The sequence below is a fragment of the Ascidiella aspersa genome, chromosome 3 (genome assembly GCF_963924565.1).
Source record: "Ascidiella aspersa chromosome 3, kaAscAspe10.2, whole genome shotgun sequence".
Classification (NCBI taxonomy): domain Eukaryota; kingdom Metazoa; phylum Chordata; class Ascidiacea; order Phlebobranchia; family Ascidiidae; genus Ascidiella; species Ascidiella aspersa.
The window spans coordinates 11,374,137-11,398,839 of record NC_139449.1 but is presented as its reverse complement, the minus strand read 5'-3'; the positions used below and the strand labels follow the sequence as shown (position 1 = coordinate 11,398,839).

General features: G+C 34.9%; 10 non-coding genes across 10 annotated transcripts; all 10 read left to right on the top strand.

Moving 5' to 3' along the window:
* Positions 1–22: 22 nt before the first annotated feature.
* Trnad-guc (transfer RNA aspartic acid (anticodon GUC)) lies at positions 23–94 on the top strand. The gene has a single exon. It is a non-coding gene; the product is annotated as a tRNA-Asp (tRNA).
* A 2,236-nt stretch (positions 95–2,330) lies between these two features.
* On the top strand, positions 2,331–2,402 carry Trnad-guc (transfer RNA aspartic acid (anticodon GUC)). The gene has a single exon. It is a non-coding gene; the product is annotated as a tRNA-Asp (tRNA).
* Positions 2,403–4,063: 1,661 nt separating this feature from the next.
* Trnad-guc (transfer RNA aspartic acid (anticodon GUC)) lies at positions 4,064–4,135 on the top strand. The gene has a single exon. It is a non-coding gene; the product is annotated as a tRNA-Asp (tRNA).
* Positions 4,136–5,796: 1,661 nt separating this feature from the next.
* Trnad-guc (transfer RNA aspartic acid (anticodon GUC)) lies at positions 5,797–5,868 on the top strand. Its single transcript has one exon. It is a non-coding gene; the product is annotated as a tRNA-Asp (tRNA).
* Positions 5,869–7,528: 1,660 nt separating this feature from the next.
* Trnad-guc (transfer RNA aspartic acid (anticodon GUC)) lies at positions 7,529–7,600 on the top strand. The gene has a single exon. It is a non-coding gene; the product is annotated as a tRNA-Asp (tRNA).
* Positions 7,601–9,259: 1,659 nt separating this feature from the next.
* Positions 9,260–9,331, top strand: Trnad-guc (transfer RNA aspartic acid (anticodon GUC)). The gene has a single exon. It is a non-coding gene; the product is annotated as a tRNA-Asp (tRNA).
* Positions 9,332–10,991: 1,660 nt separating this feature from the next.
* Trnad-guc (transfer RNA aspartic acid (anticodon GUC)) lies at positions 10,992–11,063 on the top strand. The gene has a single exon. It is a non-coding gene; the product is annotated as a tRNA-Asp (tRNA).
* Positions 11,064–19,650: 8,587 nt separating this feature from the next.
* Trnad-guc (transfer RNA aspartic acid (anticodon GUC)) lies at positions 19,651–19,722 on the top strand. Its single transcript has one exon. It is a non-coding gene; the product is annotated as a tRNA-Asp (tRNA).
* Positions 19,723–21,382: 1,660 nt separating this feature from the next.
* On the top strand, positions 21,383–21,454 carry Trnad-guc (transfer RNA aspartic acid (anticodon GUC)). The gene has a single exon. It is a non-coding gene; the product is annotated as a tRNA-Asp (tRNA).
* Positions 21,455–23,114: 1,660 nt separating this feature from the next.
* Trnad-guc (transfer RNA aspartic acid (anticodon GUC)) lies at positions 23,115–23,186 on the top strand. The gene has a single exon. It is a non-coding gene; the product is annotated as a tRNA-Asp (tRNA).
* Positions 23,187–24,703: the final 1,517 nt, after the last annotated feature.

Sequence of the window (24,703 nt, the reverse complement as noted above, 5' to 3'; positions counted from 1 at the left end):
GGTATGCTACCCTGTCACGTCTTCCTCGTTAGTATAGTGGTCAGTATCCCCGCCTGTCACGCGGGAGACCGGGGTTCGATTCCCCGACGGGGAGATCTTTTTCAAAGGCTGAAAATATTCATTTGCTTTTTCTACTCTTATGTTATTTCGATTCCGCTCAAATTGTAAACCTTAACATAATTCTAGATATAACCAGGGCTGGGGAGCCGGAGCCGGAGCTGGAGCCCGGAGCCCGGAGCTAAGCATTTTCTCTGGAGCCAGAGCCGGAGCCGGAGCCATTATTATTATTTTTGTGGAGCTGGAGCCGGAGCCGGAGCCATTTTTATTATTTTTTTGTAGCCGGAGCCGGAGCCATTTTTATTATTTTTGTGGAGCTGGAGCCGAAGCCGGAGTCCTTTTTATTATTTTTTTGGAGCTGGAGCCATTTTTCTGGTGCTAAAAATTTGTGGTGCTAAAGCTAAGAAATTATATTTTGTTCCATCTCCAACGTTACTTAGCCAAAAGCAATTTTTAAAACTTGGCATTGAATAAGTGACTGGTGGCCCCGGAGCTGGAGCCGGAGTCATTGGGTGTGTGTTTGATAACACCGGAGCTGGAGCCGGAGCCAAAGGATATGAGTTTTTCTACTCCGGAGCTGGAGCCGGAGCCAAAGGATTGAGTTTTACGACTCCGGATCTGGAGCCGGAGCCATTTAATAATTGCCTGATGGCTCCGGAGCTGGAGCCGGAGCTAATGCTATTTTACGGTGGCTCCCCAGCCCTGGATATGACTGATTGGAAGTTGGTAGTTGAAACATGAATGAAATACACGAACTTTGCTGTATATTTGGAACCATGAAATTACATGAATAACATTTGAAAACTGAAACATAACAGATAAATACGTGCGCATATATAAAGACAAAACAATAAAGAAAAGCTGAATAATATTTTTTTTAATACAAAAGGTTGGAACAAACATATACTTAATATAGAAAATGAAAATAATAAAATGATGCAACATTTTATGCAACAGCACACGTGCGCAAGTTTTGCTGACAACGCCGACCATGTTGACCTCGCAGAACACTGGTAACCAACGAAGAGCATGACAGGTTCGGGAAAGATGGACCAACATCAGATATTTTACTGAAATTGATTCTTCTTCCAATTGGCACTGTAGTTGTTTGGTGAGCGTAAGAAGAATTTTTGCAAGCAGTGATATCTGACACGTGTCTAAAACGTTTCGCTTGCTGTCGATAGTCTTTGAAAAGGCATTCTGGTTGGCATTGCAAACGATCGTTTACATGTTCATTTTCTTCGCTTCGAGCTCGTTTCCTTGTTGTACTAGTCGTTGCAGATTTGTTAATGCAAGTGGGTTTACTGTTGGTTGATTGTCTCTTCATTCTACGTCTTGGTTTCGCTGTATGAAATATTTCAATCTTTGGAGACACGTGAAGCGTTTCACAGAAACTCATGCTCAGGAGTCCGATTGCATTGCAGTTCTCAACAGCATTGGGTGACATTTTATTACTAAAGTCGTCTTGCGATAAATTGAACTCGCTTTTATAATTGTGTCAAACGAAGTATAAGCCAAGTAGTTGATTCCGTATTTATATAGGCAGCAAAGCTGATTTTGATAATTACAAAGAAAAAAGGAGAACTGTCTAATGAAGCGCTGCTGAAATTTTCTGTTAACCTTATCAGTGTTGTTTTTTCAAATTCATTGACCACCCGCTTGCAGAACGGCTGTCCCTTTGATGTACTAATCACAATCTGTATTACCTCTTTAATCAGTTTATCAAGTATTTTTCGGTTTCAATCTCATCAAAGCAAACGATGCACTAAAGACAAATATACAAAATAAGTTTTCAGTACCTTGAATAAGTACTCAACTGAATATAAATCTTCACTTAGTTAAACTAGAGATATCTAAAGCTTGTTGATAAATATACACGTATAATGACGAGCCAATTAAAATAATATTTCCAATTATCACTGATGGTTTTACAACTTTACAGTATTCAACAAAAATGTGTTTAGCTATTATTTTGAAATCACAAATTCTTGTTCTTTTTGAAAGACACACAAATCAATAAAGTTCAAATGCAATTTAATTTGTTTGCAAGTGGTCTTACGTTTAATGTTGAATATTTCTATCATCTGAGATGTATAGGAAACACGGTTCGATTAGTAAACCATACAATTGTTAACAAAAATATGGATAGAGTTGATATGATATATTAATTTGTAAATGTGACATTCCAAATCTCAGAAGCTTTTTTTTTCTTTCTTATTATTCAAAACGCGAAATAACACCAGCCAATATAGGTATGCTACCATGTCACGTCTTCCTCGTTAGTATAGTGGTCAGTATCCCCGCCTGTCACGCGGGAGACCGGGGTTCGATTCCCCGACGGGGAGATCTTTTTCAAAGGCTGAAGTTATTCATTTGCTTTTTCTACTCTTATGTTATTTCGATTCCGCTCAAATTGTAAACCTTAACATAATTCTAGATATAACTGATTGGAAGTTGGTAGTTGAAACATGAATGAAATACACGAACTTTGCTGTATATTTGGAACCATGAAATTACATGAATAACATTTGAAAACTGAAACATAACAGATAAATACGTGCGCATATATAAAGACAAAACAATAAAGAAAAGCTGAATAATATTTTTTTTAATACAAAAGGTTGGAACAAACATATACTTAATATAGAAAATGAAAATAATAAAATGATTCAACATTTTATGCAACAGCACACGTGCGCAAGTTTTGCTGACAACGCCGACCATGTTGACCTCGCAGAACACTGGTAACCAACGAAGAGCATGACAGGTTCGGGAAAGATAGACCAACATCAGATATTTTACTGAAATTGATTCTTCTTCCAATTGGCACTGTAGTTGTTTGGTGAGCGTAAGAAGGATTTTTGCAAGCAGTGATATCTGACACGTGTCTAAAACGTTTCGCTTGCTGTCGATAGTCTTTGAAAAGGCATTCTGGTTGGCATTGCAAACGATCGTTTACATGTTCATTTTCTTCGCTTCGAGCTCGTTTCCTTGTTGTACTAGTCGTTGCAGATTTGTTAATGCAAGTGGGTTTACTGTTGGTTGATTGTCTCTTCATTCTACGTCTTGGTTTCGCTGTATGAAATCTTTCAATCTTTGGAGACACGTGAAGCGTTTCACAGAAACTCATGCTCAGGAGTCCGATTGCATTGCAGTTCTCAACAGCATTGGGTGACATTTTATTACTAAAGTCGTCTTGCGATAAATTGAACTCGCTTTTATAATTGTGTCAAACGAAGTATAAGCCAAGTAGTTGATTCCATATTTTTATTAGGCAGCAAAGTTGATTTTGATAATTACAAACAAAAAAGGAGAACTGTCTAATGAAGCGCTGCTGAAATTTTCTGTTAACCTTATCAGTGTTGTTTTTTCAAATTCATTGACCACCCGCTTGCAGAACGGCTGTCCCTTTGATGTACTAATCACAATCTGTATTACCTCTTTGATCAGTTTATCAAGTATTTTTCGGTTTCAATCTCATCAAAGCAAACGATGCACTAAAGACAAATATACAAAATAAGTTTTTCAGTACCTTGAATAAGTACTCAACTGAATATAAATCTTCACTTAGTTAAACTAGAGATATCTAAAGCTTGTTGATAAATATACACGTATATAGACGAGCCAATTAAAATAATATTTCCAATTATCACTGATGGTTTTACAACTTTACAGTATTCAACAAAAATGTGTTTAGCTATTATTTTGAAATCACCAATTCTTGTTCTTTTTGAAAGACACACAAATCAATAAAGTTCAAATGCAATTTAATTTGTTTGCAAGTAGTCTTACGTTTAATGTTGAATATTTTCATCATCTGAGATGTATAGGAAACACGGTTCGATTAGTAAACCATACAATTGTTAACAAAAATATGGATAGAGTTAATATGATATATTAATTTGTAAATGTGACATTCCAAATCTCAGAAGCTTTTTTTTTCTTTCTTATTATTCAAAACGCGAAATAACACCAGCCAATATAGGTATGCTACCCTGTCACGTCTTCCTCGTTAGTATAGTGGTCAGTATCCCCGCCTGTCACGCGGGAGACCGGGGTTCGATTCCCCGACGGGGAGATCTTTTTCAAAGGCTGAAGTTATTCATTTGCTTTTTCTACTCTTATGTTATTTCGATTCCGCTCAAATTGTAAACCTTAACATAATTCTAGATATAACTGATTGGAAGTTGGTAGTTGAAACATGAATGAAATACACGAACTTTGCTGTATATTTGGAACCATGAAATTACATGAATAACATTTGAAAACTGAAACATAACAGATAAATACGTGCGCATATATAAAGACAAAACAATAAAGAAAAGCTGAATAATATTTTTTTTAATACAAAAGGTTGGAACAAACATATACTTAATATAGAAAATGAAAATAATAAAATGATGCAACATTTTATGCAACAGCACACGTGCGCAAGTTTTGCTGACAACGCCGACCATGTTGACCTCGCAGAACACTGGTAACCAACGAAGAGTATGACAGGTTCGGGAAAGATGGACCAACATCAGATATTTTACTGAAATTGATTCTTCTTCCAATTGGCACTGTAGTTGTTTGGTGAGCGTAAGAAGGATTTTTGCAAGCAGTGATATCTGACACGTGTCTAAAACGTTTCGCTTGCTGTCGATAGTCTTTGAAAAGGCATTCTGGTTGGCATTGCAAACGATCGTTTACATGTTCATTTTCTTCGCTTCGAGCTCGTTTCCTTGTTGTACTAGTCGTTGCAGATTTGTTAATGCAAGTGGGTTTACTGTTGGTTGATTGTCTCTTCATTCTACGTCTTGGTTTCGCTGTATGAAATCTTTCAATCTTTGGAGACACGTGAAGCGTTTCACAGAAACTCATGCTCAGGAGTCCGATTGCATTGCAGTTCTCAACAGCATTGGGTGACATTTTATTACTAAAGTCGTCTTGCGATAAATTGAACTCGCTTTTATAATTGTGTCAAACGAAGTATAAGCCAAGTAGTTGATTCCATATTTTTATTAGGCAGCAAAGTTGATTTTGATTATTACAAACAAAAAAGGAGAACTGTCTAATGAAGCGCTGCTGAAATTTTCTGTTAACCTTATCAGTGTTGTTTTTTCAAATTCATTGACCACCCGCTTGCAGAACGGCTGTCCCTTTGATGTACTAATCACAATCTGTATTACCTCTTTGATCAGTTTATCAAGTATTTTTCGGTTTCAATCTCATCAAAGCAAACGATGCACTAAAGACAAATATACAAAATAAGTTTTTCAGTACCTTGAATAAGTACTCAACTGAATATAAATCTTCACTTAGTTAAACTAGAGATATCTAAAGCTTGTTGATAAATATACACGTATATAGACGAGCCAATTAAAATAATATTTCCAATTATCACTGATGGTTTTACAACTTTACAGTATTCAACAAAAATGTGTTTAGCTATTATTTTGAAATCACCAATTCTTGTTCTTTTTGAAAGACACACAAATCAATAAAGTTCAAATGCAATTTAATTTGTTTGCAAGTTGTCTTACGTTTAATGTTGAATATTTTCATCATCTGAGATGTATAGGAAACACGGTTCGATTAGTAAACCATACAATTGTTAACAAAAATATGGATAGAGTTAATATGATATATTAATTTGTAAATGTGACATTCCAAATCTCAGAAGCTTTTTTTTTCTTTCTTATTATTCAAAACGCGAAATAACACCAGCCAATATAGGTATGCTACCCTGTCACGTCTTCCTCGTTAGTATAGTGGTCAGTATCCCCGCCTGTCACGCGGGAGACCGGGGTTCGATTCCCCGACGGGGAGATCTTTTTCAAAGGCTGAAGTTATTCATTTGCTTTTTCTACTCTTATGTTATTTCGATTCCGCTCAAATTGTAAACCTTAACATAATTCTAGATATAACTGATTGGAAGTTGGTAGTTGAAACATGAATGAAATACACGAACTTTGCTGTATATTTGGAACCATGAAATTACATGAATAACATTTGAAAACTGAAACATAACAGATAAATACGTGCGCATATATAAAGACAAAACAATAAAGAAAAGCTGAATAATATTTTTTTTAATACAAAAGGTTGGAACAAACATATACTTAATATAGAAAATGAAAATAATAAAATGATGCAACATTTTATGCAACAGTACACGTGCGCAAGTTTTGCTGACAACGCCGACCATGTTGACCTCGCAGAACACTGGTAACCAACGAAGAGTATGACAGGTTCGGGAAAGATGGACCAACATCAGATATTTTACTGAAATTGATTCTTCTTCCAATTGGCACTGTAGTTGTTTGGTGAGCGTAAGAAGAATTTTTGCAAGCAGTGATATCTGACACGTGTCTAAAACGTTTCGCTTGCTGTCGATAGTCTTTGAAAAGGCATTCTGGTTGGCATTGCAAACGATCGTTTACATGTTCATTTTCTTCGCTTCGAGCTCGTTTCCTTGTTGTACTAGTCGTTGCAGATTTGTTAATGCAAGTGGGTTTACTGTTGGTTGATTGTCTCTTCATTCTACGTCTTGGTTTCGCTGTATGAAATATTTCAATCTTTGGAGACACGTGAAGCGTTTCACAGAAACTCATGCTCAGGAGTCCGATTGCATTGCAGTTCTCAACAGCATTGGGTGACATTTTATTACTAAAGTCGTCTTGCGATAAATTGAACTCGCTTTTATAATTGTGTCAAACGAAGTATAAGCCAAGTAGTTGATTCCGTATTTATATAGGCAGCAAAGCTGATTTTGATAATTACAAAGAAAAAAGGAGAACTGTCTAATGAAGCGCTGCTGAAATTTTTTGTTAACCTTATCAGTGTTGTTTTTTCAAATTCATTGACCACCCGCTTGCAGAACGGCTGTCCCTTTGATGTACTAATCACAATCTGTATTACCTCTTTAATCAGTTTATCAAGTATTTTTCGGTTTCAATCTCATCAAAGCAAACGATGCACTAAAGACAAATATACAAAATAAGTTTTTCAGTACCTTGAATAAGTACTCAACTGAATATAAATCTTCACTTAGTTAAACTAGAGATATCTAAAGCTTGTTGATAAATATACACGTATAATGACGAGCCAATTAAAATAATATTTCCAATTATCACTGATGGTTTTACAACTTTACAGTATTCAACAAAAATGTGTTTAGCTATTATTTTGAAATCACAAATTCTTGTTCTTTTTGAAAGACACACAAATCAATAAAGTTCAAATGCAATTTAATTTGTTTGCAAGTGGTCTTACGTTTAATGTTGAATATTTCTATCATCTGAGATGTATAGGAAACACGGTTCGATTAGTAAACCATACAATTGTTAACAAAAATATGGATAGAGTTGATATGATATATTAATTTGTAAATGTGACATTCCAAATCTCAGAAGCTTTTTTTTTCTTTCTTATTATTCAAAACGCGAAATAACACCAGCCAATATAGGTATGCTACCATGTCACGTCTTCCTCGTTAGTATAGTGGTCAGTATCCCCGCCTGTCACGCGGGAGACCGGGGTTCGATTCCCCGACGGGGAGATCTTTTTCAAAGGCTGAAGTTATTCATTTGCTTTTTCTACTCTTATGTTATTTCGATTCCGCTCAAATTGTAAACCTTAACATAATTCTAGATATAACTGATTGGAAGTTGGTAGTTGAAACATGAATGAAATACACGAACTTTGCTGTATATTTGGAACCATGAAATTACATGAATAACATTTGAAAACTGAAACATAACAGATAAATACGTGCGCATATATAAAGACAAAACAATAAAGAAAAGCTGAATAATATTTTTTTTAATACAAAAGGTTGGAACAAACATATACTTAATATAGAAAATGAAAATAATAAAATGATGCAACATTTTATGCAACAGCACACGTGCGCAAGTTTTGCTGACAACGCCGACCATGTTGACCTCGCAGAACACTGGTAACCAACGAAGAGCATGACAGGTTCGGGAAAGATAGACCAACATCAGATATTTTACTGAAATTGATTCTTCTTCCAATTGGCACTGTAGTTGTTTGGTGAGCGTAAGAAGGATTTTTGCAAGCAGTGATATCTGACACGTGTCTAAAACGTTTCGCTTGCTGTCGATAGTCTTTGAAAAGGCATTCTGGTTGGCATTGCAAACGATCGTTTACATGTTAATAGTCCTCGCTTCGAGCTCGTTTCCTTGTTGTACTAGTCGTTGCAGATTTGTTAATGCAAGTGGGTTTACTGTTGGTTGATTGTCTCTTCATTCTACGTCTTGGTTTCGCTGTATGAAATCTTTCAATCTTGGAGACACTTGAAGCGTTTCACAGAAACTCATGCTCAGGAGTCCGATTGCATTGCAGTTCTCAACAGCATTGGGTGACATTTTATTACTAAAGTCGTCTTGCGATAAATTGAACTCGCTTTTATAATTGTGTCAAACGAAGTATAAGCCAAGTAGTTGATTCCGTATTTATATAGGCAGCAAAGCTGATTTTGATAATTACAAAGAAAAAAGGAGAACTGTCTAATGAAGCGCTGCTGAAATTTTCTGTTAACCTTATCAGTGTTGTTTTTTCAAATTCATTGACCACCCGCTTGCAGAACGGCTGTCCCTTTGATGTACTAATCACAATCTGTATTACCTCTTTAATCAGTTTATCAAGTATTTTTCGGTTTCAATCTCATCAAAGCAAACGATGCACTAAAGACAAATATACAAAATAAGTTTTTCAGTACCTTGAATAAGTACTCAACTGAATATAAATCTTCACTTAGTTAAACTAGAGATATCTAAAGCTTGTTGATAAATATACACGTATAATGACGAGCCAATTAAAATAATATTTCCAATTATCACTGATGGTTTTACAACTTTACAGTATTCAACAAAAATGTGTTTAGCTATTATTTTGAAATCACAAATTCTTGTTCTTTTTGAAAGACACACAAATCAATAAAGTTCAAATGCAATTTAATTTGTTTGCAAGTGGTCTTACGTTTAATGTTGAATATTTCTATCATCTGAGATGTATAGGAAACACGGTTCGATTAGTAAACCATACAATTGTTAACAAAAATATGGATAGAGTTGATATGATATATTAATTTGTAAATGTGACATTCCAAATCTCAGAAGCTTTTTTTTTCTTTCTTATTATTCAAAACGCGAAATAACACCAGCCAATATAGGTATGCTACCATGTCACGTCTTCCTCGTTAGTATAGTGGTCAGTATCCCCGCCTGTCACGCGGGAGACCGGGGTTCGATTCCCCGACGGGGAGATCTTTTTCAAAGGCTGAAGTTATTCATTTGCTTTTTCTACTCTTATGTTATTTCGATTCCGCTCAAATTGTAAACCTTAACATAATTCTAGATATAACTGATTGGAAGTTGGTAGTTGAAACATGAATGAAATACACGAACTTTGCTGTATATTTGGAACCATGAAATTACATGAATAACATTTGAAAACTGAAACATAACAGATAAATACGTGCGCATATATAAAGACAAAACAATAAAGAAAAGCTGAATAATATTTTTTTTAATACAAAAGGTTGGAACAAACATATACTTAATATAGAAAATGAAAATAATAAAATGATGCAACATTTTATGCAACAGCACACGTGCGCAAGTTTTGCTGACAACGCCGACCATGTTGACCTCGCAGAACACTGGTAACCAACGAAGAGCATGACAGGTTCGGGAAAGATAGACCAACATCAGATATTTTACTGAAATTGATTCTTCTTCCAATTGGCACTGTAGTTGTTTGGTGAGCGTAAGAAGGATTTTTGCAAGCAGTGATATCTGACACGTGTCTAAAACGTTTCGCTTGCTGTCGATAGTCTTTGAAAAGGCATTCTGGTTGGCATTGCAAACGATCGTTTACATGTTAATAGTCCTCGCTTCGAGCTCGTTTCCTTGTTGTACTAGTCGTTGCAGATTTGTTAATGCAAGTGGGTTTACTGTTGGTTGATTGTCTCTTCATTCTACGTCTTGGTTTCGCTGTATGAAATCTTTCAATCTTTGGAGACACTTAAAGCGTTTCACAGAAACTCATGCTCAGGAGTCCGATTGCATTGCAGTTCTCAACAGCATTGGGTGACATTTTATTACTAAAGTCGTCTTGCGATAAATTGAACTCGCTTTTATAATTGTGTCAAACGAAGTATAAGCCAAGTAGTTGATTCCGTATTTATATAGGCAGCAAAGCTGATTTTGATAATTACAAAGAAAAAATGAGAACTGTCTAATGAAGCGCTGCTGAAATTTTCTGTTAACCTTATCAGTGTTGTTTTTTCAAATTCATTGACCACCCGCTTGCAGAACGGCTGTCCCTTTGATGTACTAATCACAATCTGTATTACCTCTTTAATCAGTTTATCAAGTATTTTTCGGTTTCAATCTCATCAAAGCAAACGATGCACTAAAGACAAATATACAAAATAAGTTTTTCAGTACCTTGAATAAGTACTCAACTGAATATAAATCTTCACTTAGTTAAACTAGAGATATCTAAAGCTTGTTGATAAATATACACGTATAATGACGAGCCAATTAAAATAATATTTCCAATTATCACTGATGGTTTTACAACTTTACAGTATTCAACAAAAATGTGTTTAGCTATTATTTTGAAATCACCAATTCTTGTTCTTTTTGAAAGACACACAAATCAATAAAGTTCAAATGCAATTTAATTTGTTTGCAAGTGGTCTTACGTTTAATGTTGAATATTTCTATCATCTGAGATGTATAGGAAACACGGTTCGATTAGTAAACCATACAATTGTTAACAAAAATATGGATAGAGTTGATATGATATATTAATTTGTAAATGTGACATTCCAAATCTCAGAAGCTTTTTTTTTCTTTTTTATTATTCAAAACGCGAAATAACACCAGCCAATATAGGTATGCTACCCTGTCACGTCTTCCTCGTTAGTATAGTGGTCAGTATCCCCGCCTGTCACGCGGGAGACCGGGGTTCGATTCCCCGACGGGGAGATCTTTTTCAAAGGCTGAAGTTATTCATTTGCTTTTTCTACTCTTATGTTATTTCGATTCCGCTCAAATTGTAAACCTTAACATAATTCTAGATATAACTGATTGGAAGTTGGTAGTTGAAACATGAATGAAATACACGAACTTTGCTGTATATTTGGAACCATGAAATTACATGAATAACATTTGAAAACTGAAACATAACAGATAAATACGTGCGCATATATAAAGACAAAACAATAAAGAAAAGCTGAATAATATTTTTTTTAATACAAAAGGTTGGAACAAACATATACTTAATATAGAAAATGAAAATAATAAAATGATGCAACATTTTATGCAACAGCACACGTGCGCAAGTTTTGCTGACAACGCCGACCATGTTGACCTCGCAGAACGCTGGTAACCAACGAAGAGCATGACAGGTTCGGGAAAGATGGACCAACATCAGATATTTTACTGAAATTGATTCTTCTTCCAATTGGCACTGTAGTTGTTTAGTGAGCGTAAGAAGGATTTTTGCAAGCAGTGATATCTGACACGTGTCTAAAACGTTTCGCTTGCTGTCGATAGTCTTTGAAAAGGCATTCTGGTTGGCATTGCAAACGATCGTTTACATGTTCATTTTCTTCGCTTCGAGCTCGTTTCCTTGTTGTACTAGTCGTTGCAGATTTGTTAATGCAAGTGGGTTTACTGTTGGTTGATTGTCTCTTCATTCTACGTCTTGGTTTCGCTGTATGAAATCGTTCAATCTTTGGAGACACGTGAAGCGTTTCACAGAAACTCATGCTCAGGAGTCCGATTGCATTGCAGTTCTCAACAGCATTGGGTGACATTTTATTACTAAAGTCGTCTTGCGATAAATTGAACTCGCTTTTATAATTGTGTCAAACGAAGTATAAGCCAAGTAGTTGATTCCGTATTTATATAGGCAGCAAAGCTGATTTTGATAATTACAAAAAAAAAGGAGAACTGTCTAATGAAGCGCTGCTGAAATTTTCTGTTAACCTTATCAGTGTTGTTTTTTCAAATTCATTGACCACCCGCTTGCAGAACGGCTGTCCCTTTGATGTACTAATCACAATCTGTATTACCTCTTTAATCAGTTTATCAAGTATTTTTCGGTTTCAATCTCATCAAAGCAAACGATGCACTAAAGACAAATATACAAAATAAGTTTTTCAGTACCTTGAATAAGTACTCAACTGAATATAAATCTTCACTTAGTTAAACTAGAGATATCTAAAGCTTGTTGATAAATATACACGTATAATGACCAGCCAATTAAAATAATAATTCCAATTATCACTGATGGTTTTACAACTTTACAGTATTCAACAAAAATGTGTTTAGCTATTATTTTGAAATCACCAATTCTTGTTCTTTTTGAAAGACACACAAATCAATAAAGTTCAAATGCAATTTAATTTGTTTGCAAGTGGTCTTACGTTTAATGTTGAATATTTCTATCATCTGAGATGTATAGGAAACACGGTTCGATTAGTAAACCATACAATTGTTAACAAAAATATGGATAGAGTTGATATGATATATTAATTTGTAAATGTGACATTCCAAATCTCAGAAGCTTTTTTTTTCTTTTTTATTATTCAAAACGCGAAATAACACCAGCCAATATAGGTATGCTACCATGTCACGTCTTCCTCGTTATTATAGTGGTCAGTATCCCCGCCTGTCACGCGGGAGACCGGGGTTCGATTCCCCGACGGGGAGATCTTTTTCAAAGGCTGAAGTTATTCATTTGCTTTTTCTACTCTTATGTTATTTCGATTCCGCTCAAATTGTAAACCTTAACATAATTCTAGATATAACTGATTGGAAGTTGGTAGTTGAAACATGAATGAAATACACGAACTTTGCTGTATATTTGGAACCATGAAATTACATGAATAACATTTGAAAACTGAAACATAACAGATAAATACGTGCGCATATATAAAGACAAAACAATAAAGAAAAGCTGAATAATATTTTTTTTAATACAAAAGGTTGGAACAAACATATACTTAATATAGAAAATGAAAATAATAAAATGATGCAACATTTTATGCAACAGCACACGTGCGCAAGTTTTGCTGACAACGCCGACCATGTTGACCTCGCAGAACGCTGGTAACCAACGAAGAGCATGACAGGTTCGGGAAAGATGGACCAACATCAGATATTTTACTGAAATTGATTCTTCTTCCAATTGGCACTGTAGTTGTTTGGTGAGCGTAAGAAGGATTTTTGCAAGCAGTGATATCTGACACGTGTCTAAAACGTTTCGCTTGCTGTCGATAGTCTTTGAAAAGGCATTCTGGTTGGCATTGCAAACGATCGTTTACATGTTAATAGTCCTCGCTTCGAGCTCGTTTCCTTGTTGTACTAGTCGTTGCAGATTTGTTAATGCAAGTGGGTTTACTGTTGGTTGATTGTCTCTTCATTCTACGTCTTGGTTTCGCTGTATGAAATCGTTCAATCTTTGGAGACACGTGAAGCGTTTCACAGAAACTCATGCTCAGGAGTCCGATTGCATTGCAGTTCTCAACAGCATTGGGTGACATTTTATTACTAAAGTCGTCTTGCGATAAATTGAACTCGCTTTTATAATTGTGTCAAACGAAGTATAAGCCAAGTAGTTGATTCCGTATTTATATAGGCAGCAAAGCTGATTTTGATAATTACAAAAAAAAAGGAGAACTGTCTAATGAAGCGCTGCTGAAATTTTCTGTTAACCTTATCAGTGTTGTTTTTTCAAATTCATTGACCACCCGCTTGCAGAACGGCTGTCCCTTTGATGTACTAATCACAATCTGTATTACCTCTTTAATCAGTTTATCAAGTATTTTTCGGTTTCAATCTCATCAAAGCAAACGATGCACTAAAGACAAATATACAAAATAAGTTTTTCAGTACCTTGAATAAGTACTCAACTGAATATAAATCTTCACTTAGTTAAACTAGAGATATCTAAAGCTTGTTGATAAATATACACGTATAATGACCAGCCAATTAAAATAATATTTCCAATTATCACTGATGGTTTTACAACTTTACAGTATTCAACAAAAATGTGTTTAGCTATTATTTTGAAATCATCAATTCTTGTTCTTTTTGAAAGACACACAAATCAATAAAGTTCAAATGCAATTTAATTTGTTTGCAAGTGGTCTTACGTTTAATGTTGAATATTTCTATCATCTGAGATGTATAGGAAACACGGTTCGATTAGTAAACCATACAATTGTTAACAAAAATATGGATAGAGTTGATATGATATATTAATTTGTAAATGTGACATTCCAAATCTCAGAAGCTTTTTTTTTCTTTTTTATTATTCAAAACGCGAAATAACACCAGCCAATATAGGTATGCTACCATGTCACGTCTTCCTCGTTAGTATAGTAGTCAGTATCCCCGCCTGTCACGCGGGAGACCGGGGTTCGATTCCCCGACGGGGAGATCTTTTTCAAAGGCTGAAGTTATTCATTTGCTTTTTCTACTCTTATGTTATTTCGATTCCGCTCAAATTGTAAACCTTAACATAATTCTAGATATAACTGATTGGAAGTTGGTAGTTGAAACATGAATGAAATACACGAACTTTGCTGTATATTTGGAACCATGAAATTACATGAATAACATTTGAAAACTGAAACATAACAGATAAATACGTGCGCATATATAAAGACAAAACAATAAAGAAAAGCTGAATAATATTTTTTTTAATACAAAAGGTTGGAACAAACATATACTTAATATAGAAAATGAAAATAATAAAATGATGCAACATTTTATGCAACAGCACACGTGCGCAAGTTTTGCTGACAACGCCGACCATGTTGACCTCGCAGAACGCTGGTAACCAACGAAGAGCATGACAGGTTCGGGAAAGATGGACCAACATCAGATATTTTACTGAAATTGATTCTTCTTCCAATTGGCACTGTAGTTGTTTGGTGAGCGTAAGAAGGATTTTTGCAAGCAGTGATATCTGACACGTGTCTAAAACGTTTCGCTTGCTGTCGATAGTCTTTGAAAAGGCATTCTGGTTGGCATTGCAAACGATCGTTTACATGTTAATAGTCCTCGCTTCGAGCTCGTTTCCTTGTTGTACTAGTCGTTGCAGATTTGTTAATGCAAGTGGGTTTACTGTTGGTTGATTGTCTCTTCATTCTACGTCTTGGTTTCGCTGTATGAAATCTTTCAATCTTTGGAGACACTTGAAGCGTTTCACAGAAACTCATGCTCAGGAGTCCGATTGCATTGCAGTTCTCAACAGCATTGGGTGACATTTTATTACTAAAGTCGTCTTGCGATAAATTGAACTCGCTTTTATAATTGTGTCAAACGAAGTATAAGCCAAGTAGTTGATTCCGTATTTATATAGGCAGCAAAGCTGATTTTGATAATTACAAAGAAAAAAGGAGAACTGTCTAATGAAGCGCTGCTGAAATTTTCTGTTAACCTTATCAGTGTTGTTTTTTCAAATTCATTGACCACCCGCTTGCAAAACGGCTGTCCCTTTGATGTACTAATCACAATCTGTATTACCTCTTTAATCAGTTTATCAAGTATTTTTCGGTTTCAATCTCATCTAAGCAAACGATGCACTAAAGACAAATATACAAAATAAGTTTTTCAGTACCTTGAATAAGTACTCAACTGAATATAAATCTTCACTTAGTTAAACTAGAGATATCTAAAGCTTGTTGATAAATATACACGTATAATGACGAGCCAATTAAAATAATATTTCCAATTATCACTGATGGTTTTACAACTTTACAGTATTCAACAAAAATGTGTTTAGCTATTATTTTGAAATCACCAATTCTTGTTCTTTTTGAAAGACACACAAATCAATAAAGTTCAAATGCAATTTAATTTGTTTGCAAGTGGTCTTACGTTTAATGTTGAATATTTCTATCATCTGAGATGTATAGGAAACACGGTTCGATTAGTAAACCATACAATTGTTAACAAAAATATGGATAGAGTTGATATGATATATTAATTTGTAAATGTGACATTCCAAATCTCAGAAGCTTTTTTTTTTCTTTTTTATTATTCAAAACGCGAAATAACACCAGCCAATATAGGTATGCTACCCTGTCACGTCTTCCTCGTTAGTATAGTGGTCAGTATCCCCGCCTGTCACGCGGGAGACCGGGATTCGATTCCCCGACGGGGAGATCTTTTTCAAAGGCTGAAGTTATTCATTTGCTTTTTCTACTCTTATGTTATTTCGATTCCGCTCAAATTGTAAACCTTAACATAATTCTAGATATAACTGATTGGAAGTTGGTAGTTGAAACATGAATGAAATACACGAACTTTGCTGTATATTTGGAACCATGAAATTACATGAATAACATTTGAAAACTGAAACATAACAGATAAATACGTGCGCATATATAAAGACAAAACAATAAAGAAAAGCTGAATAATATTTTTTTTAATACAAAAGGTTGGAACAAACATATACTTAATATAGAAAATGAAAATAATAAAATGATGCAACATTTTATGCAACAGCACACGTGCGCAAGTTTTGCTGACAACGCCGACCATGTTGACCTCGCAGAACACTGGTAACCAACGAAGAGCATGACAGGTTCGGGAAAGATGGACCAACATCAGATATTTTACTGAAATTGATTCTTCTTCCAATTGGCACTGTAGTTGTTTGGTGAGCGTACGAAGGATTTTTGCAAGCAGTGATATCTGACACGTGTCTAAAACGTTTCGCTTGCTGTCGATAGTCTTTGAAAAGGCATTCTGGTTGGCATTGCAAACGATCGTTTACATGTTCATTTTCTTCGCTTCGAGCTCGTTTCCTTGTTGTACTAGTCGTTGCAGATTTGTTAATGCAAGTGGGTTTACTGTTGGTTGATTGTCTCTTCATTCTACGTCTTGGTTTCGCTGTATGAAATATTTCAATCTTTGGAGACACGTGAAGCGTTTCACAGAAACTCATGCTCAGGAGTCCGATTGCATTGCAGTTCTCAACAGCATTGGGTGACATTTTATTACTAAAGTCGTCTTGCGATAAATTGAACTCGCTTTTATAATTGTGTCAAACGAAGTATAAGCCAAGTAGTTGATTCCGTATTTATATAGGCAGCAAAGCTGATTTTGATAATTACAAAGAAAAAAGGAGAACTGTCTAATGAAGCGCTGCTGAAATTTTCTGTTAACCTTATCAGTGTTGTTTTTTCAAATTCATTGACCACCCGCTTGCAGAACGGCTGTCCCTTTGATGTACTAATCACAATCTGTATTACCTCTTTAATCAGTTTATCAAGTATTTTTCGGTTTCAATCTCATCAAAGCAAACGATGCACTAAAGACAAATATACAAAATAAGTTTTTCAGTACCTTGAATAAGTACTCAACTGAATATAAATCTTCACTTAGTTAAACTAGAGATATCTAAAGCTTGTTGATAAATATACACGTATAATGACGAGCCAATTAAAATAATATTTCCAATTATCACTGATGGTTTTACAACTTTACAGTATTCAACAAAAATGTGTTTAGCTATTATTTTGAAATCACAAATTCTTGTTCTTTTTGAAAGACACACAAATCAATAAAGTTCAAATGCAATTTAATTTGTTTGCAAGTGGTCTTACGTTTAATGTTGAATATTTCTATCATCTGAGATGTATAGGAAACACGGTTCGATTAGTAAACCATACAATTGTTAACAAAAATATGGATAGAGTTGATATGATATATTAATTTGTAAATGTGACATTCCAAATCTCAGAAGCTTTTTTTTTCTTTCTTATTATTCAAAACGCGAAATAACACCAGCCAATATAGGTATGCTACCCTGTCACGTCTTCCTCGTTAGTATAGTGGTCAGTATCCCCGCCTGTCACGCGGGAGACCGGGGTTCGATTCCCCGCCGGGGAGATCTTTTTCAAAGGCTGAAGTTATTCATTTGCTTTTTCTACTCTTATGTTATTTCGATTCCGCTCAAATTGTAAACCTTAACATAATTCTAGACATAACTGATTGGAAGTTGGTAGTTGAAACATGAATGAAATACACGAACTTTGCTGTATATTTGGAACCATGAAATTACATGAATAACATTTGAAAACTGAAACATAACAGATAAATACGTGCGCATATATAAAGACAAAACAATAAAGAAAAGCTGAATAATACTTTTTTTAATACAAAAGGTTGGAACAAACATATACTTAATATAGAAAATGAAAATAATAAAATGATGCAACATTTTATGCAACAGCACACGTGCGCAAGTTTTGCTGACAACGCCGACCATGTTGACCTCGCAGAACACTGGTAACCAACGAAGAGCATGACAGGTTCGGGAAAGATAGACCAACATCAGATATTTTACTGAAATTGATTCTTCTTCCAATTGGCACTGTAGTTGTTTGGTGAGCGTAAGAAGGATTTTTGCAAGCAGTGATATCTGACACGTGTCTAAAACGTTTCGCTTGCTGTCGATAGTCTTTGAAAAGGCATTCTGGTTGGCATTGCAAACGATCGTTTACATGTTAATAGTCCTCGCTTCGAGCTCGTTTCCTTGTTGTACTAGTCGTTGCAGATTTGTTAATGCAAGTGGGTTTACTGTTGGTTGATTGTCTCTTCATTCTACGTCTTGGTTTCGCTGTATGAAATCTTTCAATCTTTGGAGACACTTGAAGCGTTTCACAGAAACTCATGCTCAGGAGTCCGATTGCATTGCAGTTCTCAACAGCATTGGGTGACATTTTATTACTAAAGTCGTCTTGCGATAAATTGAACTCGCTTTTATAATTGTGTCAAACGAAGTATAAGCCAAGTAGTTGATTCCGTATTTATATAGGCAGCAAAGCTGATTTTGATAATTACAAAGAAAAAAGGAGAACTGTCTAATGAAGCGCTGCTGAAATTTTCTGTTAACCTTATCAGTGTTGTTTTTTCAAATTCATTGACCACCCGCTTGCAGAACGGCTGTCCCTTTGATGTACTAATCACAATCTGTATTACCTCTTTAATCAGTTTATCAAGTATTTTTCGGTTTCAATCTCATCAAAGCAAACGATGCACTAAAGACAAATATACAAAATAAGTTTTTCAGTACCTTGAATAAGTACTCAACTGAATATAAATCTTCATTTAGTTGAACTAGAGATATCTAAAGCTTGTTGATAAATATACACGTATAATGACGAGCCAATTAAAATAATATTTCCAATTATCACTGATGGTTTTACAACTTTACAGTATTCAACAAAAATGTGTTTAGCTATTATTTTGAAATCACCAATTCTTGTTCTTTTTGAAAGACACACAAATCAATAAAGTTCAAATGCAATTTAATTTGTTTGCAAGTAGTCTTACGTTTAATGTTGAATATTTTCATCATCTGAGATGTATAGGAAACACGGTTCGATTAGTAAACCATACAATTGTTAACAAAAATATGGATAGAGTTGATATGATATATTAATTTGTAAATGTGACATTCCAAATCTCAGAAGCTTTTTTTTTCTTTTTTATTATTCAAAACGCGAAATAACACCAGCCAATATAGGTATGCTACCCTGTCATGTCTTCCTCGTTAGTATAGTGGTCAGTATCCCCGCCTGTCACGCGGGAGACCGGGGTTCGATTCCCCGACGGGGAGATCTTTTTCAAAGGCTGAAGTTATTCATTTGCTTTTTCTACTCTTATGTTATTTCGATTCCGCTCAAATTGTAAACCTTAACATAATTCTAGATATAACTGATTGGAAGTTGGTAGTTGAAACATGAATGAAATACACGAACTTTGCTGTATATTTGGAACCATGAAATTACATGAATAACATTTGAAAACTGAAACATAACAGATAAATACGTGCGCATATATAAAGACAAAACAATAAAGAAAAGCTGAATAATATTTTTTTTAATACAAAAGGTTGGAACAAACATATACTTAATATAGAAAATGAAAATAATAAAATGATGCAACATTTTATGCAACAGCACACGTGCGCAAGTTTTGCTGACAACGCCGACCATGTTGACCTCGCAGAACACTGGTAACCAACGAAGAGCATGACAGGTTCGGGAAAGATGGACCAACATCAGATATTTTACTGAAATTGATTCTTCTTCCAATTGGCACTGTAGTTGTTTGGTGAGCGTAAGAAGGATTTTTGCAAGCAGTGATATCTGACACGTGTCTAAAACGTTTCGCTTGCTGTCGATAGTCTTTGAAAAGGCATTCTGGTTGGCATTGCAAACGATCGTTTACATGTTCATTTTCTTCGCTTCGAGCTCGTTTCCTTGTTGTACTAGTCGTTGCAGATTTGTTAATGCAAGTGGGTTTACTGTTGGTTGATTGTCTCTTCATTCTACGTCTTGGTTTCGCTGTATGAAATCTTTCAATCTTTGGAGACACGTGAAGCGTTTCACAGAAACTCATGCTCAGGAGTCCGATTGCATTGCAGTTCTCAACAGCATTGGGTGACATTTTATTACTAAAGTCGTCTTGCGATAAATTGAACTCGCTTTTATAATTGTGTCAAACGAAGTATAAGCCAAGTAGTTGATTCCATATTTTTATAGGCAGCAAAGCTGATTTTGATAATTACAAACAAAAAAGGAGAACTGTCTAATGAAGCGCTGCTGAAATTTTCTGTTAACCTTATCAGTGTTGTTTTTTCAAATTCATTGACCACCCGCTTGCAGAACGGCTGTCCCTTTGATGTACTAATCACAATCTGTATTACCTCTTTAATCAGTTTATCAAGTATTTTTCGGTTTCAATCTCATCAAAGCAAACGATGCACTAAAGACAAATATACAAAATAAGTTTTTCAGTACCTTGAATAAGTACTCAACTGAATATAAATCTTCATTTAGTTGAACTAGAGATATCTAAAGCTTGTTGATAAATATACACGTATAATGACGAGCCAATTAAAATAATATTTCCAATTATCACTGATGGTTTTACAACTTTACAGTATTCAACAAAAATGTGTTTAGCTATTATTTTGAAATCACCAATTCTTGTTCTTTTTGAAAGACACACAAATCAATAAAGTTCAAATGCAATTTAATTTGTTTGCAAGTAGTCTTACGTTTAATGTTGAATATTTTCATCATCTGAGATGTATAGGAAACACGGTTCGATTAGTAAACCATACAATTGTTAACAAAAATATGGATAGAGTTGATATGATATATTAATTTGTAAATGTGACATTCCAAATCTCAGAAGCTTTTTTTTTCTTTTTTATTATTCAAAACGCGAAATAACACCAGCCAATATAGGTATGCTACCCTGTCACGTCTTCCTCGTTAGTATAGTGGTCAGTATCCCCGCCTGTCACGCGGGAGACCGGGGTTCGATTCCCCGACGGGGAGATCTTTTTCAAAGGCTGAAGTTATTCATTTGCTTTTTCTACTCTTATGTTATTTCGATTCCGCTCAAATTGTAAACCTTAACATAATTCTAGATATAACTGATTGGAAGTTGGTAGTTGAAACATGAATGAAATACACGAACTTTGCTGTATATTTGGAACCATGAAATTACATGAATAACATTTGAAAACTGAAACATAACAGATAAATACGTGCGCATATATAAAGACAAAACAATAAAGAAAAGCTGAATAATATTTTTTTTAATACAAAAGGTTGGAACAAACATATACTTAATATAGAAAATGAAAATAATAAAATGATGCAACATTTTATGCAACAGCACACGTGCGCAAGTTTTGCTGACAACGCCGACCATGTTGACCTCGCAGAACACTGGTAACCAACGAAGAGCATGACAGGTTCGGGAAAGATGGACCAACATCAGATATTTTACTGAAATTGATTCTTCTTCCAATTGGCACTGTAGTTGTTTGGTGAGCGTAAGAAGGATTTTTGCAAGCAGTGATATCTGACACGTGTCTAAAACGTTTCGCTTGCTGTCGATAGTCTTTGAAAAGGCATTCTGGTTGGCATTGCAAACGATCGTTTACATGTTCATTTTCTTCGCTTCGAGCTCGTTTCCTTGTTGTACTAGTCGTTGCAGATTTGTTAATGCAAGTGGGTTTACTGTTGGTTGATTGTCTCTTCATTCTACGTCTTGGTTTCGCTGTATGAAATCTTTCAATCTTTGGAGACACGTGAAGCGTTTCACAGAAACTCATGCTCAGGAGTCCGTTTGCATTGCAGTTCTCAACAGCATTGGGTGACATTTTATTACTAAAGTCGTCTTGCGATAAATTGAACTCGCTTTTATAATTGTGTCAAACGAAGTATAAGCCAAGTAGTTGATTCCATATTTTTATAGGCAGCAAAGCTGATTTTGATAATTACAAACAAAAAAGGAGAACTGTCTAATGAAGCGCTGCTGAAATTTTCTGTTAACCTTATCAGTGTTGTTTTTTCAAATTCATTGACCACCCGCTTGCAGAACGGCTGTCCCTTTGATGTACTAATCACAATCTGTATTACCTCTTTAATCAGTTTATCAAGTATTTTTCGGTTTCAATCTCATCAAAGCAAACGATGCACTAAAGACAAATATACAAAATAAGTTTTTCAGTACCTTGAATAAGTACTCAACTGAATATAAATCTTCACTTAGTTAAACTAGAGATATCTAAAGCTTGTTGATAAATATACACGTATAATGACGAGCCAATTAAAATAATATTTCCAATTATCACTGATGGTTTTACAACTTTACAGTATTCAACAAAAATGTGTTTAGCTATTATTTTGAAATCACCAATTCTTGTTCTTTTTGAAAGACACACAAATCAATAAAGTTCAAATGCAATTTAATTTGTTTGCAAGTAGTCTTACGTTTAATGTTGAATATTTTCATCATCTGAGATGTATAGGAAACACGGTTCGATTAGTAAACCATACAATTGTTAACAAAAATATGGATAGAGTTGATATGATATATTAATTTGTAAATGTGACATTCCAAATCTCAAGAGCTTTTTTTTTCTTTCTTATTATTCAAAACGCGAAATAACACCAGCCAATATAGGTATGCTACCATGTCACGTCTTCCTCGTTAGTATAGTGGTCAGTATCCCCGCCTGTCACGCGTGAGACCGGGGTTCGATTCCCCGACGGGGAGATCTTTTTCAAAGGCTGAAGTTATTCATTTGCTTTTTCTACTCTTATGTTATTTCGATTCCGCTCAAATTGTAAACCTTAACATAATTCTAGATATAACTGATTGGAAGTTGGTAGTTGAAACATGAATGAAATACACGAAGTTTGCTGTATATTTGGAACCATGAAATTACATGAATAACATTTGAAAACTGAAACATAACAGATAAATACGTGCGCATATATAAAGACAAAACAATAAAGAAAAGCTGAATAATATTTTTTTTAATACAAAAGGTTGGAACAAACATATACTTAATATAGAAAATGAAAATAATAAAATGATGCAACATTTTATGCAACAGCACACGTGCGCAAGTTTTGCTGACAACGCCGACCATGTTGACCTCGCAGAACACTGGTAACCAACGAAGAGCATGACAGGTTCGGGAAAGATAGACCAACATCAGATATTTTACTGAAATTGATTCTTCTTCCAATTGGCACTGTAGTTGTTTGGTGAGCGTAAGAAGGATTTTTGCAAGCAGTGATATCTGACACGTGTCTAAAACGTTTCGCTTGCTGTCGATAGTCTTTGAAAAGGCATTCTGGTTGGCATTGCAAACGATCGTTTACATGTTAATAGTCCTCGCTTCGAGCTCGTTTCCTTGTTGTACTAGCCGTTGCAGATTTGTTAATGCAAGTGGGTTTACTGTTGGTTGATTGTCTCTTCATTCTACGTCTTGGTTTCGCTGTATGAAATCTTTCAATCTTTGGAGACACTTGAAGCGTTTCACAGAAACTCATGCTCAGGAGTCCGATTGCATTGCAGTTCTCAACAGCATTGGGTGACATTTTATTACTAAAGTCGTCTTGCGATAAATTGAACTCGCTTTTATAATTGTGTCAAACGAAGTATAAGCCAAGTAGTTGATTCCGTATTTATATAGGCAGCAAAGCTGATTTTGATAATTACAAAGAAAAAAGGAGAACTGTCTAATGAAGCGCTGCTGAAATTTTCTGTTAACCTTATCAGTGTTGTTTTTTCAAATTCATTGACCACCCGCTTGCAGAACGGCTGTCCCTTTGATGTACTAATCACAATCTGTATTACCTCTTTAATCAGTTTATCAAGTATTTTTCGGTTTCAATCTCATCAAAGCAAACGATGCACTAAAGACAAATATACAAAATAAGTTTTTCAGTACCTTGAATAAGTACTCAACTGAATATAAATCTTCATTTAGTTAAACTAGAGATATCTAAAGCTTGGTGATAAATATACACGTATAATGACGAGCCAATTAAAATAATATTTCCAATTATCACTGATGGTTTTACAACTTTACAGTATTCAACAAAAATGTGTTTAGCTATTATTTTGAAATCACCAATTCTTGTTCTTTTTGAAAGACACACAAATCAATAAAGTTCAAATGCAATTTAATTTGTTTGCAAGTGGTCTTACGTTTAATGTTGAATATTTCTATCATCTGAGATGTATAGGAAACACGGTTCGATTAGTAAACCATACAATTG